The 19,080-nt window shown below is 35.6% G+C and overlaps 1 protein-coding gene across 8 annotated transcripts in view; it reads left to right on the forward strand.

Moving 5' to 3' along the window:
• LOC145689111 (tudor domain-containing protein 1-like) overlaps positions 1-18,423 on the forward strand; it is a 187,921-nt gene extending 169,498 nt beyond the window's left edge. For all 8 annotated transcript variants that reach the window (XM_081763241.1, XM_081763253.1, XM_081763249.1 and 5 more), the window contains one exon: positions 1,923-18,423. The gene's annotated coding sequence lies outside the window, so the exon portion shown is untranslated. The remainder of the gene's footprint in view (positions 1-1,922) is intronic.
• Positions 18,424-19,080: the final 657 nt, after the last annotated feature.

The following is a 19,080-nucleotide window of genomic DNA, read 5'->3' on the forward strand; positions in this document are numbered from 1 at the left end:
GTTTTTGTCAAATTATGTGGGATCCAACGAGAACAAACCTTTCACACAGCTAAATGATCATGTAATATTTTATATATGCTGGTGGAACTAATGCCTAGGGTTGCCTCAATCTCAGTTTGTCATATGACGATCTTGCAGTATTGGTTTTGCACAGCATCAACACCACCAATGTTTTCTTGAATAACTGATTTTGGACGACTTTCGGGAATTTCGTCAGTGAGCGAATGGCGGCCACGAGTAAAATCGTTATACCAGCGTTTCACAGTGGCAAAGGATGGGGCTTCATCGCCAAATGTGGAAGTAAGTTGATCGATGCACTCTTGTCTTGATAATCCACGTCGAAAATCGTAATAAATCATCGGACGAAAATTTTGCAAGAGTTAATTCCATTTTTCTGTTGTCACGCAATCTTCAGGTGAACGTAAATAACACAAATAAAGCTATTGACAAAACATTGAAGAACATTATGGTCAACAATGTCAGTTTCTATGCAAACAAAAAATAGCGCCTAACTACAATCAGTGCCAAGGCTCAAAATATAAATAGTGGTCCTCGTAATTCCACACTAATCTGCTAAAACCGAAACTGGCAGAAAATCGGCTACTTCCGGTTTTAACTGAGATTGTTAAAACTTTAATAGATAGCAAGAAGCGATTTTCTGCAATAAAGTAACCCTCCTATGGCCCCTCAAACCTACACACACGCCCGTCCTTCTGCTCTATTTGATCCCAATTATTTAATTTCTTATAAGGACATGCAAACATGAAAGATAGACTAAATAATACTTAATCTAGTGTCTTGGTGTGGCTTAATAATAATAATAATAATAAGAAGAAGAAGAAGAAGAATGAATAATAGAAATATTGACCCCAAGGTCTGACGTGTTACCTTTTTATTCAACAACGTTATTTAAAATAATTACCTTTTAATTTTTGGATTATGGAAAGAACTCGACTGGGTCGAGGAATACTAAAATTATCAGTAACCAAAAACAAAGTACAAAGAAATTATTTAAGGAATATGTGTCCCTTGGAGTTATTTTGACCCCAGGGCCATAAGAAGGGTAAGCGTCCCGAGACTACATTTTGTCTCAACTGTAAGCTCTCTATTGAAATGAGATGTGGTGGAAATATACTACTGCCGGTTTCAATATTGAGAAAATATCACACCATACAAATTACTCCTTCATGTAGTGTACAGGTGACGCTGCTACTGCTACTTCTTTCGTTAAGGATTGATAACGCTAGAGCTTCGCTGGGAGAAGTGCGTAAAACATCAGGAAGTTACGTAGAAAAATCCTAAAATGGCACATGCGTTGGGACATTCTCATCGTAGGTAGATTCAAGATTTATAAAACGCCCCTCGTTAAAAATAAATAAATTAAAGATTATTTTTAAAGATCCGCACTTGCTTCGAGTTGGTGAAAGTTACTACTTTAAATTTTTTATCATTAATTTTTTTGTTTCGGCTTTTTATTTTTGGTAGTTTGCTCTTGTATACGGGAATGATGGTCAGCCTCATGCTGACGAGGGCATACCTTTTGGTATTACCGGGGAAGTATCGTTAATTTTCCCTGCCAAACACTTCGGTTGTGTTGAAACTATTTATTCAATACATTATGTATTAACTCAGTGATGTGTAAATCTTGGAACCTCGTGGCTGAACTTCCCTAAAATACAAGAGCATGAGCAGAATGTCGCTATGAATCATGATATAATGAAAAGGACAAATGTTGAGGCTTCAGTGGTTCACCACCTAAGAGTCAGATGAAAGTGCCAGTGGCGCGTCGAGCCATTTCCATTTCATAATGAACTGAATAATTTAATTTTCATGCATTATGTATTTTTGAGGTACATCTTGCATGACTAGGTTACCAATTAACAATGTTCAAATGACTTTCATTTTTGTTTCATTTCTTTCAGTAAATATGTTGTATAAGGAGTGACTGCAATAAGAAGGTATTCACTAGAGAAGAACTTTGTTATTGACTCGCATACAAATATGTAAGATCGTGGTATGGCAGCGTATCACTTTTATTATTATTATGTTATTTCATAATGTAGATGTTATATTCACATATTGTTCCTTGTATAATCTAGTGGTCAAGTCACTTGAAGCTAAGTGAAACTTTTGTGAGTCGTGGCTCTCAACAGTGAGAGCATTTCTGTTAAAACTCTGTTGTATATTGTTACTGTTCGTTGAATCCACAGGAAAATTTGAATTTGTGTTAATGGCTTTTATTGTTTACGATTACCTTTGAGTAAGATTTCTTATTAGTATATCTGCAGTTACGTTCTTTCATTTATATATTAGTAGTAGTATGAAACTAGAGACAGATTGTGATATGTGTACAATATAATTACTCTAAACTTAGCTATAAGCATAATTTTGCCATAGTTGCCATTTTAGTTTTGCTCGTAAATAAATAATAACTTCCATTAATCAATACGGTAAACAATTCCGATAGAAATGTAAGTCAGTTGGAAACGTTATGCAAAGAATTGGTTCTCTCATTTGAAATTACTTGGTATTTTTAACAAGTTTGAGAATTTTTTATAGAGACCAGCATGACTGAATTATCTATCATGTTAAGTGACACAAGTTTCAGGTAGTGACGCTATTTTAATTGTGAATTGCAGCTGGAATTGTCAAGCATTGAAAGTGAGTTAAACTATTTTTTCCCCATACAAAGTTTAGGTAACAAGAATAAATGGAAAATGATCTCCTGTGAACTATAAATATACGACACAAAGATACTGGACTTCTTTCCTCGAAAGCTTCAGTAAGAAAGTAAAAAATTGATACTTACATGTAAGGAGCTTTGGTAATATCGACTGAATATTATGTAGTTTTTCTGTCAGTCTTCAGACTTATCCCTTGGATATTTTAAGAAACCTTTTAATGTAATTAAAAGGGTTTTACTATTAGTTCCGCCTGCTTTTGCATCTATTTGGTGACTGGTGCATAAGTTGCAGATCCTATGGATTTCTGCTTAATACATGTTTAGTGTTACAACGATATTTACATCAGTCAAGTCTGAAAATAACTTTGAGAAGTGGCTTCAAAGTATCTATAAAATTTAGTGTGTATATCGTGTATAGAATGGTGTGTGTATAAAATTCATCTGAAAACCTTACATCACCAAAAGACAACTAAAGAAACAAAGATTGTAAATAAACGTAGGTTGAGAAATGTCATTTTTGAGCTATAGTACGCCAGCAGAGTGAAAGTATTTAAATTATACACATTTTAAATTACAGTGATTCCACAAAAATTTACTTCGAAGAGGAACAGATATCTCAGAATTTTACAAAGTAAAAACTGATCTAAATTAGTGTTCATTAACCAACCAACTATCGTGAAGTAAGTTTTCCCTGCAGAAAATCGACATTTGGAGCAGTTTACAAGTAGCTGAGGATTTACATAATAAATTTAATAGTTGCGTAGCTGGGGAAGGATTAAGCGAGGTTAAAAAATTACACAAGGTGTTTATAAATACCTATATTATGTCTTTAGAGTAACCTACATGAAAATACGAGACGGTATATTCACGTTCAGACTTCAAAATACTTACGTCTGCCTGTATAAAACATATTGTTATACGGCACAAATGTTTATTCTAGATTTTATTATGCGCAACTTCATTGTTGCAAAGGATATACTTTCAAGTGAGCCCAAAAACCATTGGGTCCGAGGTCTTAATGTTACAGCATGCACTTGTTTTGATGGGCTAGCTTTTGAGTCGTGTGGTTTTATGGGTTCTCATATTTCCTTTCACTGTCTTCATTCCACTACTTCCTCCTCTATCCAATTCCTTTTCATCAGTCTCAGCCTTTGGAAGTTGTGCGTATGATGACTTCATTTTCTTTCTATTCTTTCAGTGTCAGTATTTGTAGGAGACCTGAAAAGAATAGAACATCATAATCTACCGTGGCCTTCGGTTTCTTAACTAGCCTTACCAAGTGGGAAAGTTGACATTTCAGTACCACTATATCTAATGTAGCAAGGGCAGTTGGACCTCCTATATTAAATTGTCCTGATTAAATATGTGTAAATACTTATCTATTTCACTAGACATTCTGACATTTCAGTTTTGCAGATATGCTAACACACCGAAATAGGCCATGTGCAACCCGGTAATCACTAATGGGTTGAATAGTAGATTCAGCTTATTTAAAGTTAGCGTCACGCGTTGCCTCTTTACAGGATATTTGCATGCTTCCGAAGCAGTGACAACGTGTCACCGAAGTGGTGGACACTACTAACAGATATATTGACGTTACAGTTTGGTAATAATCCCTGTTTATTATGTATTGAAATAAATGCTTACACGTGTTTGACTCGCATAACCAATTATTATTACTGTCATCTTTACTTCATCCTCTATGCGTTGACATTCTCACAAGCAAAGGGTACGATATCAGGACTGGAGTTGCTCAATAAGCCTTTTATGTCCTTAAAGAGCATAAAATAGTTAAATTGCCAAGTTGTTAGCTGCAGTCCGCCAATAGGGAAAAAGTTATGGGACTTCAAAGGTAACATGGTGGTCTATGGGAAACAAAGTTTCTCTAGTTTTTCCTATGTATTCAATATTTGGGAAAGTGAGATAGCGATTTAAATAACGTGTTCAAGCCATACAGTTGATGTGGAGAGTAGAAAGGATCGAATGATCCAAACAAAAGCAGTTTGCACAATGTGCACATCTTACAATGGCCATCGACACGCAGTAAGAACACAATTCAGTGGTAAGGGAGTCGAAGCAGTACTGAATGGGTGTCTGGAATGCTTCCGCTGCGATATCCAGGTATACTGCTTTGTAGGAAGCAAATCGAACCCTGTTGAGAAACAGAGGACCATAGAACTGATACAGCATAAACGATTGGAGATTCAAGAACTTGTGACGTTGCCAGATGTTCTTGTCTTGGGATTGTGTCAGTGACAAAGGACCCCGCTCAGAGTTTATGGAAATCTGGTTTTCATTAAATTGGCTGGTATTGCAGTATGTTGTGTATTTTGGTCCCCTGATGAAAAGTCTCAATGGGCACGAAGTCAGAAAAACTTATGTTTTCGAGATATCCGCTGATTATCATCATCACTTAAAGACATACGCTCCCCCGTAAACTGAAAATAATAATTAGGTTGACATTTTTATCTATGAAATATGAAAGAGTCATACTAGGGTATACTATGGTTTTGGGGATAGCTGATTCCGAATCCGAGGTCGGTTAACCTCCATAAGGTAAGGTAAGGTTCAGGGTCATTTGAAGATCAAATCGAGAGGGAATGTGGCAAAAATCTGAACAAAAAGTACATAATCGGATCAAGCGACTGAAAAAAACATTTGTCATTTTCTTGATTCAACAAGGTCATTGCAGGGTCATTTCAAGATCAAACTTGAAAAACAGTCGGAAAATCCTCAAACAGATCATAGGTGTTTAGTGTAGCTAGTTCTGAATCTGAGATCCGTTTTAATCAAATTTACCATTAATATTGTCCATTTAGTTTTCCAGTCATTTGCAGTCAATGAAGATTTGTTCTGCATCTCACATCTCATCATTCTTGAAACTCAACCTCCAGTATTTCACCTTCGTTTCCATCGTTGTTCACATTACCATTACCAGCATCTTGCATGTATTCCAGTAGAGCTCGACTAGGGTATGTGATTTATTGTTGATGTCGAGTCCATCCTAAAAACCATAGGATACTGGCTACATGTGCACAACAACCTACTGTGTGCGCAAGGAAAGGTGGCTTCTGACAGTTGGGTAGTGCACATGGAGTACTGCAGGCGCTGTTGCCAGAGGCTCCGCAACAGAGACAGCACATTTAACAAATCGTCTCAACTACCGGCAACAGCGCGGTCAGTGACCTTCGTTGCCTAGCAACAGCGTGAAAGAATACTGCTGTGATTGGCGAACAGTCCTCCCTCTCGTTTTGTTTACAGCATGTGCAGCTATCTGTCAGAGGCGAACTTTCAGTAACTCGATAAGCATGCCTTAGCTAGTGCAATAAAGCCCTGATATCAGATCATCTTCTACATCCATGGCCAGCAATTCATCATTCACTGCAAAGCATAGATCAAAACTTGATATCGAGTAGCCTTTCTAGATCTTGAAAAGATTCTAAAACGTAACAATCCTGGCTCACCCTAAAACCCTATCAATGATTTTTAGATTTTCCCGACGGTTTTTCAAATTTGACCTTGAAATGATCTTGTCGGGTCAAGAAAATGACAATCGGATCCAGGGGATCAAAAAAAAAAAGTACTTTTTGTTCAGATTTAAAAAAAAAATCCTCTCAATTTGATCTTCAAATGACCTTGAACCTGACGTCATGGAGGTTAACCAACCTCGGATTCGGAATCAGCGATCCCAAAAACCATAGTATACCCTAGTGAGACTTGTTCATACATCATAGATAAAATGTCGACCTAATTATTATTTTTAGTTTACGAGGGAGCGTATGCCTTTGAGTGACGATAATAATCAGGGGATTTGGGGCTTCGTGCCCATTGCGACTTTTCATCAAGGGACCAAAATACACGACATACTGCAATACCAGCCAATTTAACGGAAACCGGATTTCTATAATCTCTAAGCGGGGTCTTTTCACAAAGTTTTTGGAAGGTCGGAAAAAGTACACGTCCAAGGGCTGCACTAGTCCTGTGCATCCAGTCGGGATTAGTTTCTTCGTGAATGTGACATTCGCAGGAACAAATTTGTCGGAAAGCTCGTTGCCTTTGTTAGTTGTTGGAAGATGGGCACATTGTACAAACTGCTTTTGTTCGGATCATTCGATCTTTTCTACTTTACACATCAACTGTGCGACTTGAATGTTATTTGAATCGCTGTCTCACTTTCCCAAATATTGAATACATAGGAAAGATGGGAGAAACAGATTATTTCTTGTATTTGCCATAGTCCCGTGTGTTACCTTTGAAGTCCCATCACTTTTTCCTTATTGGCGGACTGCAGCTAATAACTTGGCGATTAACTAACTACTTGATACTCTTTAAGGATATATCTCTTATTGCGCAATTCGAGTCCTGATATCGTACCCTTTGCTTGTCAGCACATAATTTCGCCTTTGAGGCAAGGATAGAATACAGGAAGCGGCAATGGCATATGAATCCGATCGCAGACCATCCACTTGAACAGACATCGAAAATTACAGTAGTTGAGCTACTTGCATATCCTATTTTATTGTCTGTTAATGTTAATGCCCGAATATCTCATATCTGAACATTTAGAAAATCAGACTTCACAATATCTTCCGTAATAACGCATTTTTAATAGTTTTCCATCATATTTGTTTTCTATTAGTTAGTTACGAACCCTCTACTACCTACCAATACCCACAACTTTAATTCTAATGGTGAGTTTACATTGTCATGAGTTTATGTAAATTCGCAACCATTTATTTTATTTTATTTTATTTTTTTTACAATCTAGATTTTTCTTACACATGATTATTTTACTTAGAATTTAGAGAATTGTTGCTCGGTTGGAGAAAGTTCCGTGCACAGCTAATTCACTATTTTGAAAATTTGCGTAATTTGATAGAGCAGGTTCTCTGACAACACATTCTCTGTGCTCTTCGACTAATAGTTTTGCTACAATCGATCTCTGAAGTATTTTTGCCTGTACTTTTGGCGCTCTATAGCTCTTGCGTTACCTGATCCGTTTTTTTTTCTTTCCTTTCTTTCTTTCTTACTGAAGAGTTTTCCTCGCTTTTATTTAGCATTTCACAGTAAAAGGAATAAGAAAATTTCATAAGTAAGCAGTTCCAGGAAAGAAGCGAGCGACGTAACTAAGATTCTGAAGAATCCTTACAGATAGAATTTCTTGAATGTATAGTATTTGCAGTGTCAAAAAAATTCTTACGTAATTCCAGCAATTTGAGAATATAAAATTACTGTTTTCAATATTTTTCAGAAGCGTGTTGAAGGAATCATATTCTCAAGTGCTTGTATGCATTTTTATTAGGAGGTAAAAACCTTCACTCGATCATCCGTTGAATCGACACTCAATACAAATAAATAAACTGAATGTTTGTTACACTTACAAGGTATAAACTTCAAATTTTAGTATTTTTATGTGCTCATATTTGTAAGGTATTTTCACCAGGAAAATAAGAGTATTTTGTCATTCTAGCCGTACTTCACGTACTTACATAGTACTGTAATATATTTTAATGGGAGTTACTTTTATATAGTTTTCGTGAACTTGAAGTAGTAATAAATAAATGAATTGCATTTACATTTTGATGCAATTAAAGTAGTATTACAAACTACCAAATTAAAAAAGAAGGAAATTTTTGTGCAAATAGTCGAGTTTGTAGATATTAGGTTTCTGAAGAGTTTGGTTAAAGAGAAACTTGCATCGTCCGACAAGAAGATATGACTGTCAATTGTAATTCATACGAACACATTTTAAATAATACGCTGTAATGTGTCTGCCATACTGTCACTTTCATGCATGCGTATTTATTTGGAACTTCCAGTTGAATGTTTTGAAGTCATTATATATTCCTGTAACTTTCCTTGAAATTCCTAGTTCTATATGCTTTTAATAGGTAAGCGATATCTGTTACGTACATCCTGTTTACGGAGACAGATTCTTAACAACGTACATTGTGGAATCTTGATGTAGGTTTTTCGGATTTACAGTTACATCGCATCACAATCTTCATGAAGTCCTTGGGGCTGGAAGTCGGCGTCCTTTTCCGTTATTAGTGTTGCTCTTTTGTGGTTCAGTTGGCTTCATTTAATGTCTAAGTAATTAAAGACCATTTCAGTTCACTTAACCTATCAGCAAACATAAAGAATGTTTCAAACACGATTGTAGTAATTGATGTGATTATATTTACATTTTTCAAGTAAATTTAGAATATAATTTCAATACATATCCTGACCTAGACGTTTCTGCCAATAAGGTAGAGTATGTGACAACAGTTTTCACTCTTGAATTCAGAGGTCGTCCCTAGTTATTTCTGAGCGTGATTTAAAAGTCTCTATTGGAATAATTTAAAAACCAGTCGTATACAAGTCGCATTCTACCAGTCCTATACAAGAAATAATTGGTTATTTATACGTAGGTAAAAATAGTCATGCGGCACAAGTATTTGCTGGCTTATTACATCTACGTAACTCAACTAATACTATACTCATATTTGTAACACATTTCAGTACTTACACTATATACAGCACACACATACAACTATACATTTCACTCGTTTCCGAACTTTCCGTATTCGTTTTATGAACATGATGGCTACTAGCAATGTGATAAAAACTACAAGTGTGCAGAGTTTTTTTTTTCCTCCTCTCCCTCCCTCGATGGAGTTGTGAAGTATACAAATCGGTTTAATAAGTTGATCAGCAAACAATATAGTTTTGAGAAAGAGAAGAAAATTTATTTCTTGATTATAGTTTTAGTTGAAACTTGATTTGAAATAAGTTATATTTGGTTAACTCTCAACATATTTATCTTCCGATAAGTCGTACTTGTGTCGTAAATCCTAATTTTCCTATGTGTTCTCGTTCATGATGGATTCTTTATCGTAAAACGCCATTGTAACTTCTAAAGTAATGGATTAAATAATAGTAATAATAATAATAAACAATTGTGTGCTGCAAATCTCGGTTAAGTCCATATTTACATACGCTGCACGACTAGAAGATTAACAGTTGCCAACTCAGCGATTCATATAACATTACGTCAGAGTATTGCATGTTGGGCAAAAGCACACTACCACATTTATTATTCAGAGTTACAAAAATAAAGACCCTACCGTAACACAAACATGCAATGTTTGGGAGTCTTCCATAACAATAATAAAGTAACTGAGATGGACGGTGCAATGCACATCCAGAGTACCGTAGTGTCGAATATTGTGATCACGGTTTGATCTATTTGAAATGAATAGAACCAAATTTACAAGGAATTGAAAATGAGACTTTCCGAAAGGCTTTATTTCGAAGAAATGTTTAGATAGGTATCACATCCAATCACCTATATACTTTTCAAAAGACTCAGAGATCACTATGCCGTTTACAGCATTTGATATTTCAAACTACCAGTATTCCGTAAGGTCAAAAACATGGGTAGAAATTGCTGTGTTGCTTAAAATGACAATTCTGAGAATGTTTATAACAATTGTTGCTTTTCTTAATTTCTGTAACGCAAGAGCAAGTTTGTTTTTTTATAGTTGTAATTTCAAGCTCTTGTGATTACATAATTTTAAGCAGTATTGCAAACCTTACTAGTGGTTATATCCGGATGATTTCAGATACCAAATTACTGTAAAAGCATTATGATCTTAATGTCTGTTATACCACCTACGTACGTGTTTGGATGTGACACTTACCTACGCAGTTTTTCGAAATAAAACCGTGGGGAAAACTCCAAATTTTCAATTCTTTGTAACCTCGTTCGCATTATGGCCACAGTACTCGACACTTAGATACTTCGGATGTGCATTGCGCCATTCGTCTCATGTGTCTTATTACTGCCATAGATGCCTGCAAACATTGGATGTTTACGATATTCTAGCGTCCTTAGTTTGTAACACTGAATAATGAATATTATTATAAGTAGATTCAAAATATGTAATAATTTGACATAGTGTCGTGTAGAAAAATGTGTATGTTGGGTTGGCAACAATGTTAATCTGGTGGTATTAGAGTATATCAAACTGTTTCCTCTCAATATTTGCATCGTGAAGAATTTAAGTGAATGTTATGCTAAAAGTTACAAGGGCGTTTAAAGATAAATGGTACATCCTGTATATTTTCCCCATTCTATATATAAAATATGGGTGTGTGCGGACCTCAATAAATTTCCATCTAACTCGCATCACAGTCCCGCGTTGTAGCTGAGTACAGTCTTAACTAAATTTTACATTATACTTATAACTCATTGATAACACGGAAAGAAAACTTTCCGTACATCGTATTTGAAAATATCTAGTTTAGTCCTATTTGAAAACAATTTGTAATAAGTATAAATTCGAGTAAGAGAAAAGTGAATTAATAAAACCAACTTCTTTTTCTTCTTTTATCTCATAAAAGATTTCTATAGCTGCTGGAAATCAAAAACTCGTGATTTCCCTGTACATTACATATTGTAAGTGTAAAATGCTTGTCGCCACAATTGGAACACTACCTTCGGTTCCCAGCTTGCGTAGGTTAGATGTTCTGTGTAGACTGCATGACTGTCCCATCTACAAATAATAATAATAATAATGTACGTACGTTACTAAATCTTTCCCACCTTCTGACAGCATCTGTATGATCAAGATCAGTAGAGATCGGATTTTTTTTTTTAATTCCCTTCTGCTGAGAGACTGCGGGAAGGGAACTTTCTTTTCTTACCAATAGGGTGAGAACGTGATCCCAAGTGCACCGAGCTCCTGCCTCCCGCTGTACAGCAGTTTTTATTCGGGCCTAAAGGTCCTGCTTCTGGTATAGTGTAATATACTAGTGTCAGTTAAGACTCCTTTAACCGCACTTTGTACTTAGCGGGTTTTCTTATTATGTACCGCCTATATGAAAAGTCCTATAGATATATCTAGTTGATATCGAGCTTCACGGTGGTAATAGCATACGTGAATAACACGGCTACGCCTGGTCTAGCACAATATACGAACTTTCAATGAAAAAAATCCGGTAGTTCCCTTTCGGAACAAAAATTCATTGTATTTATTATATGTATATATGTATGATATACCAAAAGTAAAAAATCCGCAGCAGATGGAACACACAATTGAATTCCCGTATAATATACCTAGAAAATACATGCAACACACTATCAGTGAATAATCAGGGCTGTATTAGCTGCTTAAACTAAAATAAATTAGTTATTTATCTGGTAAATTAACATCCGACAGAGTTGTCAACAAAGAGTTATCGTTTAGTACATAAATTGGGAAATCACTCAAGATAATCGTATAAGTGCAGATTAAGAGTACATATACCGTGCATTTGGCAAAATTATTGTTAGTACGTTATGGAAGGTCGCTTATGAAGTAAATTTTTTAAAATTATTTTGGACTAAAATCATTAAAATCAGTACTTCTCCCCTATTTTCCTTGACTTGACAATAGTGAATTGATACGTTTTATGAAATCGTCCATACAGCGTCGAGAGTAATCTATAAAATCAATATTGTATTTTAAATGTGCAAAGAAAATTTAGAATTTCTGGGGAGGGGCATATCTGATTAGGAACAAAACAAGGAATTTACATTCAGAAATAACTAGTACACACCGCGCATACCATATCTAATTTCTCGACGTAAATTTTTCCAACAATGCTTATTAAAAAAAAAAAAAAAGTGACAAATTTGGCCACCCTTTATCGTATTATGTAAAAATATCTGCCTTACTGCGAGTAGCGTGTAGACTTTGAAAGAACATTATTTTTGATAACTGGCTAATTGTGAACAGAGCTAAAACAAGCGTAGATAGCATTTTTCGTGTATGTTTGGTATGAGTCTGATTTTAAAACAGCATGGATTTTTTACATTTTTCTTCGCTGTTGTAATAACTTCATAAATATGTCTACAGTTTGAAACTTTCTATATTAATCCTTGCTGCTACTTGCAGGTGTTTTCGTTCTGTTTAGTGAAGGTTGTCTTCTCGTGACATCTTAAGTTCTCTGGTTGCTAATTCCTATCTTTTTTACTTAACAAGGAAATTCACACTTAAATTTGAAAGAGACAAATTTTTGTTTACAGTTGAATCAGTGAAGTAGGACACTTGGTACTTAAATCTACTATAACGTACTGAAAAGTTAACGGTCTGCTTTAACTGTGTTCCATTCTATTATGGATCCATTGGGTTGGATGTCGGATGAACACAAGGTATTACCTGCAGTTTTGCAATATACACGGTTTATTTCCTTAAAACTAAGAATTATATTTGGGGATAGTTTTGGTATAAAACAAATATTTAGTACTGGCATTAATTCTGTGTGTTGCATGCGTTTCTATTCGAAATGTATATAATTTACTCCAATTAACAGAATACTTAGTTCAGTTCGGAGTAGTACTCTGTTTGCGTGGCTGTTACGAAGTGTTAAATACGAGAGGTAGAAGATGCGTTAGCAAATCTGCTACCATGCAGTATCAATGATCCGTTCGAGTCACTTTCAAAACTTTTCTTTCGGGTATTCCATACAGAATTACATTGGGTGTAATGGTTTCATTTGTAAAATGAAGTAATTCATTTGAAAGTTGAATGATTCGTGATATAGCACGTAATCGATTACCAATTTGCAACTACTTTATCAGATGTGGATTACATTGTTAAGGAATTTTGATAAGCCCATTTGGAATGTTGAAAGTTCATTTATTCATATATTGACAAGAAGTTATACGGTCCTGCCAATTAATTATTGTCAACTTGGCTAAATCCACACATCAATATGTTCTATACATTCCATTAGTTCGTTATTCATGAAACGGTACTCTATTATATTCTGGAAGAAATATCCGAGTGAACAGGTTTTGTTATTCATAAGTGTATTTGCAGAATGTAGTACGGTGATCAAATGATTCTGTGTTCAGATACTGAAAAACTTAAGATAGAATGAATCGTAATGGTATGATTAGCAAAGAATTTATCGAAAATTCTGAACGTTTTCGCCGGACAAAACAAAACGTTATTGCGAAGAAAAATGATTTTCCACTTCTTCGATGACCTTAGTTCATGTTTCGGACAACTTCACAGTGCCCTCAGCGTGGAATTTGAGCTGTTCCGGAGGAGAGGGGGGGGGACGTGTTGTTTGAGGATTTGTAATTGTCAGATGGCACAATGCTCGGTGAGTATGATAAGGGGAACTGAGCCTAGCTCGTTCAATTTTTTTTACGAATACCAATGACCATCCGTATTTCTGTAATACTATCTCGCGTTGTCTTGGTGAAGCACATCACTCTTCCTGTTCAGTAGTTCCAGCCGCTTCTACTGGATGATTTGATGTATCGTAATTTCAGTGTAGTACACGTCTGAATTTCTTGTCCGATTTAGTGGGAGTATCTTAGAATGTCCTTGAGGTGTTATCAGACCCATTGTATGCAGGTTTTTGAACAACCGCTGGATTTCTTTCATGTTCTTGTATTTCATCAACAGTCACACTTCTATCACCAGCCACAAATTATTTTTTTCAATAATGAATGATCCGTTTCTGGAGTATGTTGCAGGCGAAATAACAATCAAGGCCATTTTCTGGCAGCCCGTAAGAGACCCAAATACAATAGTGAAAGATCTATTAAAAATTTCATTAAATGTTTATAAAACGTGATTTTAGGTTATATTCTGTGCCTGCCATTTACTTATTGACGATCGTGGGACTCAAACGAGCATTAATATGGTCGTCGTCCATTTGTTAACGGTCACCCAGCACGAGCTTAATCTTGCAGGCTGAAACTTCCTGGCTTGAATTTGGTGAACCATCTTCGAATCCTTCATTCACTTGCAGCATCTTGACTATACTCATAACAAATCTGCTTGCACTCTGTGTAGTGCTTTCACTCTTTTCTTTTTTTATATAGATGAATAATATAATGTCAAAAATGGAACTTTAGACCTTATATTCAACACACTATAGGGAATCACAGATTCTACCTTGTGTGACTAATCCCTCGTTTCTTAACGTGTAGTTCCATAGAAGGCATTGAAACACATACATCAATTACATTCAGAACATTTTAGACTACCTGGCATAATTATGATGAACTCCTGTACTTGCATCGGACAGTTGGCAGTACTTCAGTCTGCATAGATAAGATGTTCATTGATCAAGTAACATTACAATTAAAGTTTCATTATAAAAATACTGAGTTGTAAGACAAATCTCAACGAGGAATAATCATTTTTACTAATACGCGGTAGCTTCTATCGGAAATACCCAATACTTGTGCTAATGATCTTAGTAAGTACGTGAGTCGTGATACAAATAAGCGCATGTTTGAGTACCTGAAGCTGCTGGTATTCGTACTGCCTACTGCATCAGAATTAAATGTTTTATAGTACACTCTTAGTGATATTTCTCACTGTATCAATTAACTTGGTGACTATACGTACACAAACACACACACACACACACATACATACACACGCGCGCGCGCGCCTATGTAGTTCAAATTGCGTATACTGTTAAAAGGCCGAGATAGCTTCGAAATACGAAGGCACAGTATAAAGGTCATCTATGGGGATTTGGTTTTGTAGGTTTGATGAAAAAAATGAGCAGACTGTTTCAGGTTCACAAATGAAAATGTTAGATTTGATTTGATTTCTGTAAATTCTGTCTGAATTCACTCAGTTGTGTAGAAAGTGGTATATATCATGTAAATACGTACCTATTAACAAAATGCTGGTTATTATATTACACCAAAGAAACTAAATAAATTAATGCATATGCTTAATGTATGATGTTATAGTTGGCCAACACTCCAAATAGTCTCTTTGCGCCAATATAGTAAGTAATAATACAATATTTTACGAAAACTCGAAAAAGGTTAATTGAAATGAAAAACGCCTCAATTGATACACCATTTCAGAGGATACTATATATAATTCAGAGGATTCTTTATTCAATGTATATGCATAACGAAACATCAGAGGATTTCAGAAGTTTAAACTTAATACTTGAAATTGATTATATTCAGTTAGTGTTTTGTATTTCCTTGGTGCAGTTCCGAGTTAAAGAAGTATTTTGGATTATCCTGCCATTTTTTCAAATACTTGCGTATCCCTCAGCAAGTTATCAATTGAATTTCTGGCATTTTCTTGTATTATTCCTTTATCAACATATATGGATTTTTGAAATGTAGTTCCCTTAAAATATATACCGGTTTCTAACAGGTGGATCGGGAAAATATTCTCGTTTATAACGTGTTTGCTTAATGGGGCTACATTTTCAAGAACAAATATAATTCTACGAGACTGCAGTTTTTGTGTGTGAATCGAATGCACGATGATCAATTGGCCGAAGAGTTTGCAAATATTGTGCCACTGTCGAAATGTTGAGTACACACATGTCCTAGACGTGATAATAATGTAATTTTCGGAGTGCCCCTGTGAGGAACAAATTGACAGCATTAGTGACATCACATTCAGAGTAGTCCATGTGTGATACTATACAGTAGTATAAACTGTATTGCCATTTCTGGAAATAATGTCCAAGAATATCTTATTTATAATAATAATAATACTAGTAATCGTCCAAGAAAACGAAACAAGCAAAGGCATATTATATGACCACTAAGTTTCAGGTATTTACCAAATCCTCGAAGTGTGGAATGTGTATCTAAGATTCTGAAGTCATCAATTGTGCTGTAAAAACACTTCCCAGGAGTGCATTAGTTACTATGATAACGTAGAATTCTCTTTGGTACGCACTTCGAACAACTAGAAATCAGAAGCGAGCTCCCGCGTGGTTACATGGTTTCCGTACGCGCCTTAGGCGCGGGAGACTTTGATTCGATTTCCGGTGTGAGTCCACAGTTCGAATCTCAAATTAAGCTGTAGACTCACGTCTTATGTAGCCTCATTGCCGAAAGAGACGCTACATAATCCGATGACTATTTTATCGTCACAAACTTTTTCACAATGAACTCATTATGATCTACTTGTCAGATCTTTCTCTTTGAGCAGAATTCCATAATCTTTTTGATATTGTACATAGCATTGTTGGTTGGACGTTTATCACTAGTACCAGTAATAAATTAATGTGCTCTATTGAGTTTTAGTGGTAGAAACACATGAGCCTAGCATGTTGAACGTGAACTGAGAAAGTGACGTACGTGCTTTTCTTTCGATGTGGGATTTGTACTACATGCTGTGGTGATTTTGATTTGGGGATGGTATTGGAAATAGTGAGGGTCCATTACCTGTAGTTGCTTTCAAGAACCTCTTATCCCCAAGCATCTACGACAGCTTACAACCACCGCTGTTTCTGTTCATTCTTCAAAATATGAGAAACAAACTTCACATAAGCCTTTTACATTCGAAGTCCTTCAGTTAAAAGTTGCCTTGTTTGCGGTTCGTCAGCCATTAATTACACAAACAAAATAATCTGGAGATTCCGCCACAAGATCTTCACATTTTCTTTTTCTATCTTTTGATCTCTCAACCCGATCAAAGTTACTTGATTATTTCACTTTATCCACATTATACTCGTATGTCGCGTATCATTAGTTCCAACGTTTCAATAATAGCTAAATCTAATTCCACACACATATGATGGTGCAAATAAGTCAGTTTGCTTGCATGTTTACGGTCACGGTTATTTTTACGCCAAAGTTCAGATACACACTGCGTAATAGTCAGTTAACAAATATTTTTTTATCAAGGAACTTGCATTATTTCAAACATGATAACTCAGGTAATTCCAACCAACTCACTATACGAAATGATCATACCTTGTTGTTAGTGCTTCCATGGTAATAGTAACACGAACAATACTGGAGGATCTGCAAAGTATGCCTATTACATAAGCACCCAAGCAATCTTATACATTGCTAAAATGTTACAGTTTATGCAATAAAAAAATTGTGTGTGTTGTGGACTCGTAAGAATTACACACCATTATTTGTCACATTAATTGTAAGTACCAATCTTCAGGCTTCTTGTATTTTTATGTAATGCTTGATGATTATTCTCTCAGTAGTCGGGATAGACTCATATATATTTGGATTTCATTCATCTCGTACTACTAGAATAAACTATACAAGTTACATCCTTATTTGAAGCACTTTCAACCGGCATTACTCACTGGCGGAAAGTACTTTCGTACAGAAGTGCAAGATATAATAAGTTTGTTCATTGATAAAACTCAGATAACTAGTAGGAAAGAAAGTGTAAACCAATACATCTGTAATTTAGAGAGAAACAAAATAGGTATTATGATAAAGGCATTTTTGAGTACCTTTGTAGTCTAAATAAACACAAAATTTTGATAACTCAAGATTGTTCTCATGTGTGGTAATTTATACTGTAGCCTTGGCATTACAGTTCGTTGTTTTCCTGCTTTAAATTTCTGTAGAACTATGTCGTATATTGTAAAAGTGGAAAATGGTTTAAAATAAGAGGAAATACGAAGTGCTGATACACACATGTTATGTAATAATAAAAGTAAAGAATTTGTACTATTTTCAAGGAGAAAACACCTAACTTAGCACAAAAGTAGAATTAAAATGAACGGTGCTGTGCTATTGCATGCTGCGCGTTTCTAAGGAGGAATCATATTTTGTTTGGCGCCGTGGCAAGAATGTTAAACCTTAGATTGTAAATATTTTTTTGTTTTGTCTCCTATTTTGTACTGAAAAGCAGTTTAGTTTTGTTTATCGTAAAAAAATGTATTTGTTTAAAAAATGTATTTTCGTTCGTTTTTTATGTTAAATAAAGCTATTTCGAACTCAATTGTTCTAATATTGTCATTAAAAATGTTCCTAATTCATTTCATGAAAGGTACCACCACAATCTTACTTCAGTTGGCATGAAACAGATCATCATAATACCTGAGCACTCTACTTCTGAACAGCTTTATTTCAAGCATGACTAACTGTCAGGGAATTGATATATTTATTTACTGCAAGATATAACAGGTTGTATAACCAAATTAGTGTTCGTAATATATAAAGGTAACAAAGAAAGTTCTGTCCCTTTTTCATCCACCACCTTCAAACATCAATGTGTCACGTAAGACTACCTGGAAGATCAAAAGTAGTCCCCATCAGCATCGACGACCTTCTGCCAACGTCTGGAAAAGGCCATGAATTCCATCGCGGTAGAACTTGATGGGCCGTGAAGCGAAGAAGGTATCAGATGCATTTTGCACCTCTACTAGGGATTTCAACTGACGTCCTCTAAGGTGATTGTGCAAGGAATAGAACAGGTGATAATCGGACGGTGGGATGTCCGGGAAGTATGGCGGATGCAATAGTTTTCCAACCAAAGCGTAGAATTGTGTCCCGGGTCATTCTAGCCACGTGGGGCTTAGCGTTGTCCTGTAACAGGATGTCCCTTTGCGATTCGGAAGTGTTGTCTCCAGAGTTTTGAGTTTTTCTTGAACACGGC

This window comes from Thermobia domestica, chromosome 1 (assembly GCF_964235325.1).
Source record: "Thermobia domestica chromosome 1, izTheDome1.hap1.1, whole genome shotgun sequence".
Lineage (NCBI taxonomy): Eukaryota > Metazoa > Arthropoda > Insecta > Zygentoma > Lepismatidae > Thermobia > Thermobia domestica.